The sequence below is a fragment of the Leptonychotes weddellii genome, chromosome 1, assembly GCF_054177405.1.
Source record: "Leptonychotes weddellii isolate Sample4059 chromosome 1, ASM5417740v2, whole genome shotgun sequence".
In the NCBI taxonomy this organism is placed as follows: domain Eukaryota; kingdom Metazoa; phylum Chordata; class Mammalia; order Carnivora; family Phocidae; genus Leptonychotes; species Leptonychotes weddellii.
In genome coordinates, this window is record NC_138369.1 from 182,852,496 (window position 1) to 182,867,825 (window position 15,330).

At 44.5% G+C, this 15,330-nt stretch overlaps 1 long non-coding RNA gene and 1 pseudogene across 1 annotated transcript in view; one reads left to right on the forward strand and one right to left on the reverse strand.

Moving 5' to 3' along the window:
- Positions 1–6,330: 6,330 nt before the first annotated feature.
- The window catches only part of LOC145716341 (uncharacterized), an 11,357-nt gene continuing 2,357 nt past the window's right edge, over positions 6,331–15,330 (reverse strand). Inside the window, exons 2-3 of the long non-coding RNA XR_014138969.1 lie at positions 7,521–7,645; positions 6,331–6,514 (exon numbers count right to left, since the gene is read on the reverse strand). This is a non-coding gene — a long non-coding RNA (uncharacterized LOC145716341). The remainder of the gene's footprint in view (positions 6,515–7,520; positions 7,646–15,330) is intronic.
- Positions 8,167–9,242, forward strand: LOC102750531 (mRNA turnover protein 4 homolog pseudogene; annotated as a pseudogene).

Genomic DNA, 15,330 nt, shown 5'->3' on the forward strand with positions numbered 1-15,330 from the left:
GGTGTGGGGCCTACTTAACATCAGAAAGGAAAAAAAAAAAGAGACTAGGAGGAGGCAAGGAAGGATCCTCCCCAGAAACTTTGGAAGGAGCATGGCCCTGCCACATCTTGACTTCAGACTTCTAGTCTCTAGGAGAGTAAGAAAATAAATTTCATCATTTTATTTTATTTTATTTTTAAAGATTGTATTTATTTATTTGACAGAGAGAGACACAGCGAGAGAGGGAACACAAGCAGGGGGAGTGGGAGAGGGAGAAGCAGGCTGCCCACCGAGCCTGATGCGGGGCTCAAACCCAGGACCCTGGGATCATGACCTGAGCTGAAGGCAGACACTTAACGACTGAGCCACCCAGGCCCCCCAAATTTTGTCATTTTAAACCACACAGTTTGCTGTCAATTCCTAAGGCAGCACAGGAAACTGACATCACTTTTTTGTGTTTTTTTTTAAGATTTTATTTTTTTATTTGAGAGAGACAGAGATTGAGTGGGAGGGGCAGAGGGAGAGGGAGAGAGAACCCCAAGCCGACTCAGTGCTGAGCAGGGAGCCCAATGCGGGGCTCAATCTCAGGACCCTGGGATCATGACCTGAGCTGAAGGCAGGCGCTGAATCAACGGAGCCACCCAGGTGCCCCAACCCTCCATTGTTTTATCCTGATCAGATATAACCTTCTTTTAGTGCTTAAAATGGGAAAGAGGGAGAGCAGGAGGTCCCAGTTCACTGTATGGGAAACTGATGCTGCCCTCTCCTCTGCAACAGACTTTGGCGAACTGTCTTGTATCCTGGACGCTCTAGTTCGGACAGTGCTCAAGCCAAGCCACTTCCCTGAAAAAGAAAAGGGAAAAAAATAAGTCCGTCTCAAGCGATGGAGACTCCATGTGATTTTCTTCCTGAGTCAAGTTCACATCTGTCTCCTGGCTGCTGCCTCACGGCTCCAGTCTAGACCCAGCAGAGCCCCAGCAATGCCTTTGTGGCCACCCATCAGAACTCCTCCTGAAATAGTCACCTACTACTGGGCTAGAACTTTCTGAGCCCAGATTAATTGCCCTTGGCTTGTGACTAAAAATATACCCAGAAGACTTAACAATGGGAGTAAAGGCTCTGAGCAGGAAAAGTCATGGCAAGGACAGACTCAAGGCTGGATTGAACAATTCTGCAAAAACAGGAAACACAGTGTAGCTATGACTCCCCTTCCTTTGGGGACGCACTGCACACCTGCCCCAATGGAGCAGGAGATCAGCAGATCCCTATTTAGCAATCGCTGTGTGTAGGCCCCATTCTATGCATTTTCCCATTTTTATTTAATTCCCACAACAATCCTATGAAGCGGGTACTATTATTTGCCTCCTTTTTCAAAGGTTGAAACTGAAGCACAGAGAGAGTAAGAACTTACCTAAGAAAACATGGGGAAGAAGTGACAGAGTCAAGTCAGGATTGGAACCTAGGTGGGCTGACTCCAGAGTCTGTGTTCATACTCACCTGTGATGGGCAGACTAAGAAGACCACCCATGATCCCCATCTCCTGGTAGTCACATCTTTGAGTAAGCTCCTCCTCTTGAGTATGGATGGTACCTATCACTCAATAGAATGTGAGGAAGCTGATGGGACACCACTTCCATATTTAAGTTCTGGATGACGGTAATTTCCATTTTAGCAGTAGACTCTCTTTATTGCCTTCTTGGCTTAAACACATTGAAGAAGCAATGTGAGAAGGAGAGAAAGCCCCAGGTGGCAAGGACCTGTGGGTGCCTCCAGCCAACAGCCAGAAAAGACTTGAGGTCCTCAGTCCAACAACCCTAAAGAAAGAATTCTTCCAACAACCATGTGGGCTTAAAAATGGGTTCTTCCCCAGGGGACTGTAGCCATGGCTGACACCCTGGGAGACCTTGAACAGAGAAGTCAGCTAAGCTGTGCCTGAATTCCTGATCTACAGAAACTATGAGATAATAAATGTTGTTTTAAGCTATTAGGTGTGGAGTTATTTGTTATGCAGCAATAGATAACTGATACAGCGTCCTGGGATTGAGTCCCCGCTTAGCCATGAACCCACTGCCCATGCATCAACCCAGGCCTCAAGTTTCTCATCAGTTCAGTGAGACATGGGCCAGTCTCGTTCATTCACTAAACAACTGTTTACTAAGCAACTACTTGGTGCTAGATGTGGTTCTAGATGCTGGGAATACAACAGAGAATGAACCTGACAGACTCCTTGCCCTCATGGGGCTTATATTTCAGTGAAGGGAGAGAGATGTGATGGTTAATTTTGTGTCTATTTCACTGGGACAGTAAGTACTCAGATATTTAGCTAAACATTATTCTGGGTATGTCTGTGGGGATGTTTCTGGAAGAGATTAACATTTAGGGATGCCTGGGTGGCTCAGATGGTTGAGCATCTGCCTTCGGCTCAGGTCATGATCTCAGTATCCTGGGATCAAGTCCCTCACTGGGCTCCCTGCTCAGTGGGGAGCCTGCCGCTCCCTCTCCCTCTGCCTGCCACTCCCCCTGCTGTGCTCTCTCTCTCTATCACTCTGACAAATAAATAAATAAATCATCTTTAAAAAAAAAAAAAGATTAACATTTGATTCTATAGACTGAGTGAAGCAGAACTTCTTCCCCAGTGGGGGGATGGGGAGGAGCACTCATCTCATCTGTTGGAGGCCTGAATAGAACAAGAGAGAATTTACTGTGAGTGGCAACATTGGTCTTCCTCTGCACTTGGTCTGAAACCTACACCACCAGCTCTCCTGGGCCTCCAGCTTACACAGAGCAGATCATGGGGCTTCTCAGCCTCCATAATCACATGAGATAATTCTTACAACAAATCTGATTGGTTCTGTTTCTCCAGAGAACTCTGACTAATACTGTAGACAATGAGCATATGTAAATATGGCAAGTGACCGATTGCACTAAGTCTCTGGGGGAAAAAGCCATTGCAAAATGTCTTATGTTGGTTGCGTCACAAACACTCTGGCTCTACTTTCAAGATAAGACATTCAAACAGCATTATTTTCAAAGAATTATAAGACGAAGGACATAAAAAAATCAAAGCAAAACTGGTTAGAGCCAATCACTTGGGCAGGTCCTCATGTAATGGACAAAAGCTATCCAAAAAAAGATAAAGAGACTATTCTACATGGACAGAATCCCCTGGATGGCAGATCCAAGTCTTCGGTCCCTGGTTCTGAGCCTTCAACTCTTAATCTGTATTGGTCACCTAACTGGTCAGCAAAGGTCACTCTGACTCTCCAAGTCAAGCAAATAAAATTGTAATCCAGTCTATAAGTCATGGACCTAACAGGAAAGAGATGGCACACTCCAGGGAGTGACTGAGGATGGTGGAGTGAAGGTACTATTTATAGAGGGTTGGGCAGGGTTAAGGGAAAACAACAAGGAAGAATACAGTAGCAAGAGGCTAGCATGGGGAGCTTATTAGGTCCAGGCCTGGAGGAGAAAGGGAGGAACTCTTACCCCACAGGGAGTTGGAGTCAGTGACAGGGTGTATGACATTCTGTTGAGAGACCCAGCCAACTCATGGAGACTCCTCTCGAAAGGAGCCCACCTCACTGTTCCCCCACCCTCAAATCTTGAGCTGATGCCTCCCACTGATAAACCCAAGCAAAGACTAGAGTAAAGGTCTCTGTTGATGCATTTTATATAATGAGTCTCCTGCACCCAGAGCATGGAGCAGGGCAGATGAAGCATGAGTGAATCTGGGGAGGCAGATGGAAGGCCTCCAGCACCCCAAGGAAGCACTATGAAAAAGAGAATAAGAGTAAGAGCAAAGACAACAAAGAAGCAAATTTAGATCCATGACATTGGCATTTTTGCAAAAAGTTTTTTAAGGTTCCTACCAAAAATTTGGTAATCGTTACATTCATATGTATCAGATTTTTAAGATGTTGAGAGCATTTAAGGGGATCTAATGATTTGGCTCATCATTTTCATCAAGCTTTCATTTCGAAGAGCTTAATTGCTTAAGTTTTTATCACTATTAAAATGTTGGGGGAACTCTAATCTGTAAAACTCATTTTTTGATATAATAGTTATCTAAGCAGAATGTGAATATTTGAATAATCACTAACTGCTTAAAAACAAATAACAATTTAGTGTGGGTTCCTTGCAGTGTACAAAAGCCCCTTGGATATTAAAATTTATTATTAAAAGGGGCAAAGTCCAGTGTCAATTGTGAGCCAGGAGGGAAATAAGCACTGGGTGATCTTGCACCTCTTCTTCCCCAAGGTTACCTGTTGATTCTGTCCTGGGTTGACCGCAGAGCCTAGTTCTAGAGTCCAATGGTTTCCTAATGTTTTTTGGTGTGTGTGTGTTGTGTTAAAGGGTAGAAGAACTGGAGATTTCAAGGGTCTCAAAGGTAATAAAAAGAAAAAACCCAGTTTGAAAACAGGCAAAGGATCCGTACAGACATTCCTCCAAAGGAGATACACAAATGGTCAGAATGCATGTGAAAAGTTGCTCAAAAGCCATCAGAGGAAAGAAATTCACACCACAATGAGATTCCACTTTACACCCGTAGAGTGCTATAATGAAAGAGACAGATAATAAGCATTCAAAAAGATGTGGAGAAATCAAATCCCATTTATTGCTGGTGGGATTATAAAATGATGCGGCCACTTCAAAAAGTCTGGCACTTCCTTTAAAGATTAAACCAAATTACCATATGACCCAGTGATTTCACTCATGGGTATGTAGCCAAGAGAAAAGAAATCATATTTCCGTACACAAGCTTGCATGTGTAATAGCCAGAACATAGAAAAACAACACAGATATTCATCAAGAGATGAATGGATAAGGAAAATGTGGTATATGCATACAATGGAATATTATTTGGCCATGACAAGGAAGGAAGTATTGATAACGTACTACAACACAGATTGAACCTTGAAAACACAAACCCTACACGCACTACTCCCTGGCCTCTGCACTCCAGCTGCTCCATCCTCTTGGAGGATGCAAGGATCCCAGAGCCTTTTGCACCTGTTCTTCTCTATGCCCGCAACGCTCTCTGTTTACACATCATTTTCCTCATGTCATTGCATTTCTGCTGCAATGTCTCCTCTTGGAGAGATCTTCCTTCTCACTGTCTCTCACCCTGCTTTATGTTTTTCATAGCACGTATCACCACTTGACATTGTATGATGTCATTTTGGTTCAACAAATGTTTGTTCACCCATTTGTCTAGCCACCTAGAGTATAGGCTCTATGAAGGCAGAAACTGTGTGTGTCTTATTTACCACTGGATCCCCAGCCCTTAGAACAATGCCTAGCACTTAATAAGCGCTCAAGGTCTACTTGTTCAATACATGAATGAATGAATGCTCAGGGTTATCCAGTAAATCAGTGGCAAATTCAGATCCAAAGACAAGGTCTTCTGTGTCCCTTTTCCTGGTTGGTGTATTACATCCTAGGACTCTCCATCTTCAGATTCTTAGACACTGTATGTACCTGATTTGGAATCAGCACACATATAACCCTTCTTAAATTGTTCAATTTGTGGTTAAATTATATCTGTACCCATAGCTAAGACTTTTACAGCATTGATTTCTCTCTTCTGCGTGCAAATGTAAGAACTTTCTTATTGATTCTCTTCCATTCATTCTAAAATGCAGAACTTAGGGCTGAGATTCTACCCCACTAATTTTTTTCTCTCTCCTTCCCATGTCCCTTTGCTTCTGTCTTTATCACAGGAGTTTACCTTGTATTAGGGTTGTTGTTTTTTTTTTAAGGAGATAAGGTGGCTGAGAGTCAGCCAGCATCAGGAAAGGGTCCCAACTGAGTCTGCACTGCACGTTGGGAACAGACCTGGGGGATGGAGTGAGAAAGCAGAGGGAAAGGGGTCTTTTGCCCTCACAGGTGCAGACAGTCCAACCTGTTTGTCCTCAGACCTTCAGACCACACTGGGGAGCCACCCTGACCAGAGACCTTCAGTTGTCTCGGAGGTACTAGGGTTAGACTGCCAAAGGGCCACAAAGAGAAAGGAGAGGGAGGGAAGGGTCCCTCCCGAAGGCAAAATGGGAACTCCCTCACACTTTTGGGCAAGGGCAATCCTGCTGGTTCCCCTGGGGCTTCGGATCCTCACCAAGGAGTCACCTTGGCTGGAGGTCATCAGTTCCCCCAGGAGCCCTAGAGTTGGTCCTCCAAGGAAAAGTCATGAGAAATTCCCAGAGAATACAGGGGGAGCCCAGGGCCAGCAAAGGCTCTCTATGCAGGGTCCACCAACTGTGGGGTCCCCAACTGGACGGGGGCCACCAAATGTGGGGCAGCCCAATCAGATGGAAGCCTGCAGCGGGGGCAGTCAAAGAATTCACCCAAGGCAGATTAAAAGAGATAGTTTATTGAATACAAGGGAGCAGCGGGTGGGACAGCAAAGCAGAGACTGTCTGCCCTATTAGAGTTCTAATTACGTGAGTCAGGCTTTCCCTCCTCTGCTGTGAGGTTCGAGGTGCTAGAAGAAGCATCTGAGAAACATCCCCAGGTGCTCTAGGAGAGAGAAGTTGAGTGCCTGCCATGGAAGAAAAGAACTTCACGTTGTATTTGAATCTGATGTGCCACAGACAATATTCTCTCTCTCTTTTTTTTAACTGAGGTGAAATTCACATAACATAAAATTAACCATTTTAAAGTGTACAATCAGTGGCATTTAGAACATTGGCCATGTTGTGCAGCCACCACCCATTTCGAGTTCCACCATTTTCATCACCCCAGAAGAAAACCCGAACGCATTACGTAATCACTCCAGTCCCTGGAGACCACCAGTCTACTTTCTGTCTCTATGGATTGACTTATTCTGCATAGTTCATATGAATGGCATCATATCTATGACCTTTTATGTCTGGCTTCTTTGACCTAGCATGAAGTTTTAGAGGTTCATCTACATTGTAGCATATTTCAGTACTTCATGCCCTTTTGTGGATGAATAACACACACACACACACACACACACACACACACACACACACTGCATTTTGTTCATCCATTCATCCACCAATGGACTTTTGGGTGATTGCAAGCAATGTCCTTTTGAGCAGGTTTGTAAACATAAAGCTAAGCCTGGAATCTAGTGCTTTCTCACTCGAAAAAGAACCCCATGGTAATAGTGAATTGAAATACACACTGCTGTGGTTGTGGCATGGATTGCCCCCTAGATTGGGGAGGTATGAGTAAGATCACAAGTGTGTTCATTTACAGTGTATTGAGCAAATTCGATTTCCAAGAACAAACAACTTATTGTGTATTTGTCATCAAAGAAATTACACTTCTGGGTGCCTGGGTGGCTCAGTCGGTTAAGCATCTGGCTCTTGGTTTGGCTCAGGTCATGATCTCAGGGTCATGGGATTGAGCCCCGCATTGTTCTCCTTGCTGGGCGTGGAGCCTGCTTAGGATTCTCTCTCTCCCTCTCCCTCTGTCCCACGTCCCACACCTCCCGCTCACGCACATTCTCTTGAGTGCCTTCTCTCTCTCTAAAATAAATACATAAATACATAAATAAATAACATTTCTCCACAAACCCCAATTTTTCTCCTCCTTCTCCTCCTTCTCCTTCTCCTTCTCTTCTCCTTCTCCTTCTCCTTCTTCTTCTTCTCCTTCTTTTTCTCTTCCTCCTCCTCCTTCTTCCTCTTCACTATGAATGAACCTAAGGAGATTTGTAATAGAGATTACATGGAAAATGGCTCCTGTGGTGTAAACTATAATGCACTCGCCCCACCCACCTAACAATGTTTCATATAAAATAGGCTCTAAACTTCTTTTTTATATCTCGCTCTTCAACACAACAACTGAATGTCACAGTGTTTCTTATTTCATAAAACTGTAGCATATTTCATGATTAGGGTTCATCAGAGACAACTTTTGCTTTGCTCCTTCCAGCTCACGGCGTGCTTTTGCCTTCCCTCGCCCATTTTCTCTCCAGCCCTCTCCCCTCCAAGCTGCCTCATTCCTGCTTCCCTGCTCCTCCTCTCTGACGTGCCCAGACCCTGGACCCTCCAGGTCTCTACCACATAATTACACTTTGCTGGTGGCCCTCCTCACTCTCCACTGCTCGCCACCCAGCTGACATCTTTCCCTTTTCCTCTCTCCACACCTGCCTGGCATCAGTACCCACAGAACTTCCCAGAAACTCCTCAGGGGACCTCCTTCCTTACTCTGGGAAATACGATGCAAATGTAATTAAGGAAGGGAGCAGAACTTTTCTTTCAAAGCCTGTCACTTTATGTATGTAGAAAGTGTCCTGAAAGACTAGAAACCTCATAACTTTCCACAGAATCTGCACTGTATTTGCAATATATTTGGATAGGCTACTTAAGCGTTACAACTAAAAAGAATGAGATTGCTCTTCCATGTTTAAAATTAAATGGGGGGGAACAAAACAAAAATTAAATTAAATTAAATTAAATGAGGGGGCACTCGGCTTGCTCAGCTGGTAGAGCACACGACTCTTAATCTTGGGGTTGTAAGTTTGAGCCCCACATTGGGTGTAGAGATTACTTAAAAATAAAACCTTTAAAAAATGTTCTTCTTAAATTAAAATAAATGAGGTAGACCACCTTCCACCACATCTGCCTGCAGGGCAATACCCAAATCCAAGGGTGACAAGAAAGTTTCCTTAACCAGAACTGCCAAGAAAGGCTTAGAACTGAAACAGAACTTGACGTGTGTGGAGATGTGTGGACATGTACAAGTACCTTTTCATCTTCTCTGTGGCCAACATGAGGAAAGCAAGTAAAAGATATCTGGACCACCTGGAAGCACAGCAGGGTGTTCTTTGACAAACAAAAAGTGATGACAGTGGCCTTGGGTGGAAGCCCATCTGACGAATACAAAGACAACCTGCGTCAGGTCAGCAAGAAGTGGAGGGGTGAGGGTCGGTCTCCTTTCCACCAAACACACCAAGGAGGAAGTGAATGGGTGGTTCACGAAACACATGGAAATGGACTTCACTGGAGCGGGAAACAAAGCAACTTTCACCATGAGCCTGGCCCCGGGGGACCCTGGAGCAGCCCCTGCCCACCATGGAGCCACGGCAGAGACAGCTGGGGCTCCCCACTGCCCTCAAGAGAGGCGTGGTGACCCTGCTGTCTCACCACGAGATGTGTAAGGAGGGCCATGTGCTGAGCCCAGAGGAGGCCTGCAAGCTGAAGCTTTTTGGGTGTGAGATGGCTGAATTCAAGGTAACCGTCAAATACACGTGGGATGCACAATCCAGAAGGTTCCAGCAGATAGATGGAAGATGACTTGCTCAAGAGCGTGACAGGGTAGGCAGAAGATTGAGGGGGGAAGGCTGACAGGCATGTGGGACCATCATCCCTGCTGGGGTTGAAGCTGTCTAGCTGTTTATGTTGTTGTGAATACAGACAAGAGAGGGCGAGAGCGGCAGATGGTTTTTCTGTAAGGAATAAAACTGCAGGGTTTTATTTCTCCTTGTGAACAGCAAAGAGGACTTTTCCTAGAAAAAAGACCTTTTCTTTGGGCTTTTGTTTGGATTCCCAGGATTCCCTCTGTTGACCTGGAGCCAGCTTCCGGCACTGGCTCCTTCATGGGGGCTGGGGATGTGGGGCCATCACTGGAGCCAGGACTTCTCCTCTCCTCCATGCCCCTTCACTGGAAACAGGGTTTTGCATTTGCCCAGGAATATGGGAACCCTGGCTGCCCTCACTACCCCTTTCTTTCTCTCCCTCCTCCCCCGCCCCCACCTCCCACCTTACCCCCTTCCTGCCTCCCAAACCAGGGCCAAGAGTCTTACAGATGACAAGAAGATGGGATGCCTTCACTAAGACAAGAGTAAAGCCACTGCTGAAACCCAGAGCGGATATTAAAACTGTTCCACAGCAAAAATAAGAATTAAAAATTAGATGAAGTAGGTTAACATTTTACTAGGTTAAAAGAACTGCTAATGTAGTCTATGCTAGCCCAAGGATAACTATATAAGTAGAGAACTCTAAATATCCTATTATCACTAATAAAAGACCTTGACAGTCAACTAGCTACAATGCGATTACATGGAAAACTACATAGATCATATTAGAAGGTTCTACAAAAGGAACAGACTGTAAGATATAATCATCTAAGCTAAGAGGGAGAAGAACATCAACTCCTTAAAGGAGTTGTTCTTAAAGTGTGCTCCCTGAACAATAGCAATCACCTAGAAACTTACTAGAAATGCAAACGCTGGTCCCGCTGAGACCAAGTGGATCGGAGACTCTATGCATGGGGACTGTAGTTTAATCTAACAAGCCCTCAGGTGATCTTGATGCACACCAAAGTCTGAGAATCACTGCCTGAAAATATACCTAAGTTGTTATTCGAGTATAAAATCTGCAGATTCCTGTGTTCTTGTGCTTTCTATTTTTGCAGGAGCAAAAAATTACTTTAGTTTGGTTGAGAAAAACAGATATGAAACCCCAACATCAGCAGAAGAGATTCTTTGTGACAGCTGGAGCCTACATTTCAACTTGTCTTGAAGATTTGTGTTCACTGTGGTTTAACAGTCTAAGTAAGAAACAACTCTGCCACATTCTGGGTGTCTGAATTCTCCCTGCCACAGCAGGATTGAACACATTATGAGAAGCACAGAAGTGGGAATTTGCTCCTCTTTATCAATCTCTCTATTGAATTTTTAGAGAGAGAAGAGTCGGGCTTTTGGTGTAAGGAGATATGTGAAGGGTGTCAACCTTTGGCCCATATTATCATTGACCTTAATTGGCTCCCCACCCCCAAGAAGATCCTGAGATGACAATTGAGAGCATGTAGTTTTTCTGGGAGGTGCAGGACAGCACCAAAGCAGAGGGGAAGTGATACATGGAAGGGAGAACTTCCAACAAGCCAGTATTAAAGGGGGTGAGTAAATCTTAATCCCATGGAGAAGTTCAAGGAAATGGTATAGAGCACATTCCTCAGAAATATACTGGCCGGGGGCACCTGGGTGACTCAGTCGGTTAAGCGTCTGACTCTTGATTTTGGCTCAGGTCATGATCTCAGAGTCATGAGATCAAGCCCTGCATTGGGCCTCATGCTCAGCACAGAGTCGGCTTGAGATTCTCTCTCCGTCTCCCTCTGCCCCCTCCCCCCATTTGCACACACACATGCTAAATAAATAAATATAAATAAATAAATAAATAAATAAAACCTTTAAAAAAATAAAAAGAGAAATATACTGGCCAAGGGGTGAGGGAGCTGGGATATTTATATACCCACCCATCATTCCTAAGAACTTCTGGCCCAAAAAAAGGTGCAGGTGCTTGCCACTGGAAATGCAGGCTGCTGGACCCAGACAGGTAAAGGAGATGCCTGGTATCATGGATTCGTCACTCACAGCTTTAGTATATGCAAGGAGAAAGTCTGGTCCAGGTCCAAAAAGTGGAAAATGAGGACTCGGTCCCTGCTTAGGATGGAGTTTTATTTGGGTTCATTCCTGAAGCAACAAAGAAGCTTTGCAAATGATCAAAATGAGGTAAGAAACAGATGGGTGCCTGTGGCTCACCACTGCTTCCCTTTTGCCTCAAGCTCACAATTCTGTGGTCTCAGCAGTTATATTGAGAAGAGCCTACTATTGTGAGTTCCTAAACTTTTATTGCCTCTAATACACAACAACTTATCCTACTAATAAGTCATCAGTTATGATGCCCAAGAATCATTTTTTGTGCCTCTTGAAAGGAAAAAAAAAAGCCTCATATAAGAAATAGCCTAAATATAAATGGACACCTGAAGATTACCAGACAATGAGAGAAACTAGCAACATAAGGGAGAAAGACAAAAATAAGCAAACAGAACAAATAGCCTCTCGAAGAAATAGAATGTTGAAAAGACAAGAATGTCACAAAAACCCAAATTCTAAAAGATTTGACATATTAGATCATCCATAAAGCAAAGGGCGATATTTTTTAAAAAAGAAGAACAACAATAAGAATAAGAAAGTGCTTTTGAAAATTAAGCATGTAATTGCAGAAATAAAAATTTCACTAGAGGTCAAGTAAATCCTTCAGAACCAAGAGTGAAAATACAAAGAGATAAAAACTAGAGAGAACAGATTAAGAGAAATCAAGGGTGAATCCAGGAAGTACTTTTTACTAAAAAGGAAAAAGCACAAAAAATGGTGAGGAGAAAATATCTAAAAAACAGTACAGTAATGGGGTTTCTGCTTCTGGCTATGACGGAGTAATGCAGACCAGATTGAGTCTCCTGCCTTAAACTACCAATAAACAAAAAGACAAAATATATTTTAGATAGATATTAGACAATAGGTAGCTCAGGACAATACTCCCTGAGAGAAGAAAAATAAATAAGCTCCGTAAATACCAGGCTGAGTTCCTGGAGATAATTTCCAGCCTTCGGCATGAAGAGGAGGAACCCAGAGCTCCGTGAATTGAGGATATGGGACTAGGAGCCCAAGACAGCTCAGGCAGTTGGATCTGACAGGGAGAGGAGAATGCAGTTCCAGAGAAAGCTCTACAAAGGGTCTCCCTGAAGTATTGGCTAAGTACTGATCACAGAGCATGTGCTGTGAAGAAACTTGAAGCTAGGGAAAGAACCACTCCCCAAAAAACAAAGGGACCAACCCCTAGGGCTCATACAGGCTGGGAATAGTTCACCAGCCACAGTGGGAAAACCTCATAATTCACAGGGCATCAGGAAGAGTACTCTGGAGCCTATCAGCGGGGCAAATTTAGCCCCACATTAAACCCTTCTCTGGGATCACCTAACAAAAGCAAACCTCAAAAGGACAAAACTCTTTCTAAGTGACCTAACTGCATCCCAGGACAAAACTCAAGCATATTTATAGGAATACAGAAATTTCTAGCACCCAATAATGTAAAGTTTACAGTGTCTGTCATCCAATCAAAAATTACCAGGCATGCAGGGATGCCTGGATGGCTCAGTGGTTAAGCGTCTGTCTTCAGCTCAGGTTATGATCCCAGAGTCCTGGGGTTGAGCCCCACAACAGGCTCCCTGCTCCACGGGGAGCCTGCTTCTTCCTCTCCCACTCCCCCTGCTTGTGTTCCCTCTCTCGCTATGTCTCTCTCTGTCAAATAAATAAATAAAATCTTAAAAAAAAAATCACCAGGCATGCAAAGAAGCAGGAAAACACAACCCATAATGAGAAAGAAAATAAATCAATACAAAGAGTAAATAGAATTAGCAAATCAGAATATTAAAAGTTATTAAAACCATATTTCGTATGTTCCAGAAGGTAAAGTGTTAGTATGTTAAGGAGAGACATGAAAGATATATTTAAAAAAAAAAAACAAAAACAACAAATCAAACGTGTAGAGGTGAAAAACACAATGTCTGAGATGGAAAATATACTGAATTAGGGTTAACAGAGATTAGACATGGCAGAGGAAAAGGTCAGAGGACTTGACAACATAGCAACAGAAACTATGCAAAATGAAAGCCCGAGAGAAAAAAAGACCCAAAATGAAACAAAAAGGATGCCAGTGAGCTACACCAGAGCTTCAAGCACCTAATATACGTGTATTTGGAAAGAGAACAAAGAGAGGGCACAAAAGAAAAAATATTTGAAGAAGTAACGGTAAATAATTTTCTGAACTTGATGAAAACCATAAACCCACAGATCCAAAACGCTCACAAACTCCATTTCCTTTAGCCGAAGAGAGACTATGGGCTTTCAAATGGAAAGGGCCGTCTGAGTGTCCAGGTAGCCCACCAGGACATGAGCCCAACTGAAAATAGAAAGCAAGCCTTGATTCATTTACTGCTCCCCGGGGACAAGCAAGAGAAGCACGGGCTCCTCAGGGTTCCCTTTTCCCCTCCACGGAACTGCTCAGGGAAATCCAGTGGGTGAAGCAGTTGGGGAGCACTGTCTCACTGACAGGGATCCCCGAAAAAAGGCTCCTGAAGAAAAGCGGGGTGGGGCGAGGGAGAAGGACTAGGGGTGCAAAGGCAGGGAATCAAGGTAGTGAAAAGGGTGTCAGCCTGGAGGTGTGGGGAATGCAGAGATGCTTCTGAGCAGGGTGGCCTGGGGCCGCCTGAGGTTTTGTCTACAACTCCCTCTAGAAAACTGTCCTGAGAGCTGGTCCCCGGGAGCTCCTCAGAGGCTCCTCACCCCCTCCCCTGTCCTTGGAATATGGGTTCTGCCTGCCTTTCCCACGCCCAGAGGCTGCTCCAAGGACACGGCCTGGAGATGGTGATACAGTGTTGAGAACACCTGCATAGTGTATGCGGCTGAACCGGTTAGGGCCTCTTACCCGCTTTTAAGATTTGGTGTTAGGGCGGGTGCAGGCATCCATTCATCCTGCTTCCGCCTGAGACAAGCCTCACGTAGAAATTCCCTTTGCTTATTAAAACTGCCACCTACCAGTCAGGGGTGGTCTGCCTCTTTCTTGGATCTCTCCCCGCCCTCCGTGTAGTGAGAGCCAGTTTCAGATTAGACCCTGAAAGCTCCGGGGAGGGTCGTGACCCAACAGCTGTGCACCCCCAAGACACCCGCCAAGCAAAGCTTTGGAATTGCTCGTAGTTGGGACTGAAAGATCACACATAGGATTTTGGCCTGGAACTGGACTCCTCATACAGAGAGCGAAATAACTGGGGACTATTTCCAGCACGTTGGTTGATGTAAAATCTGGATATCAGAAGCCAGATCTAGGCCAAAGACAATTTGGGGATCCATCAGCATAAATGACAGCTAATGAACTCATACAGGGGAGGAGACCACGAGGGGATAGCACTGAAAGTGAGAAGAAAGGGGGTAAGACAAAGCAGTGAGTGACACCAATATTTAAGTGAGGAGCAGTAGAGTGGGTTTGTAATGGAGGTGGAGAAGAATGGCCAGAGAGGTAGAAGGAAGGGGAAATGACAGAAACCATGAGACCCCCAAGAAGAAGGGAATGGAGGTAGGCAGTGCCTGGGTGGCTCGGTTGGTTAAGTGGCTGACTCTTGGTTTCGCCTCAGGTGGTGATCTCTCGGTCTTGGGATCTAGCCCCATGTCCAGCTCTGTGCTCAGCATGGGGTCGGCTTCATATTCTCATTCCCTCGGCCTCTCCCTCCAGGCCACACTCTCACGCTCTCTCCCCTCTCTCAAATAAATAAATAAAATCTTTTTTAAAAGGGGGGGCAGGGAATGAAATTTTAAAAATTTTAATAAATAAGGATAGCAATGAACTATAACCAACTGAATACAATAAGAATCTATGAGTACATAGGAATAATATGGAAAGAAGAGAAAGCTCTTTCATATGATATGTCGACCAATACTTGTATTTGGAGAAGCAGGGATGGAAAATTACCATTTCACAACCACCAAAGTGGACTGTTTCGGGCAGGGATCATTAATGGATGCTAATTCTGGATGTAAAAGTTTGATAA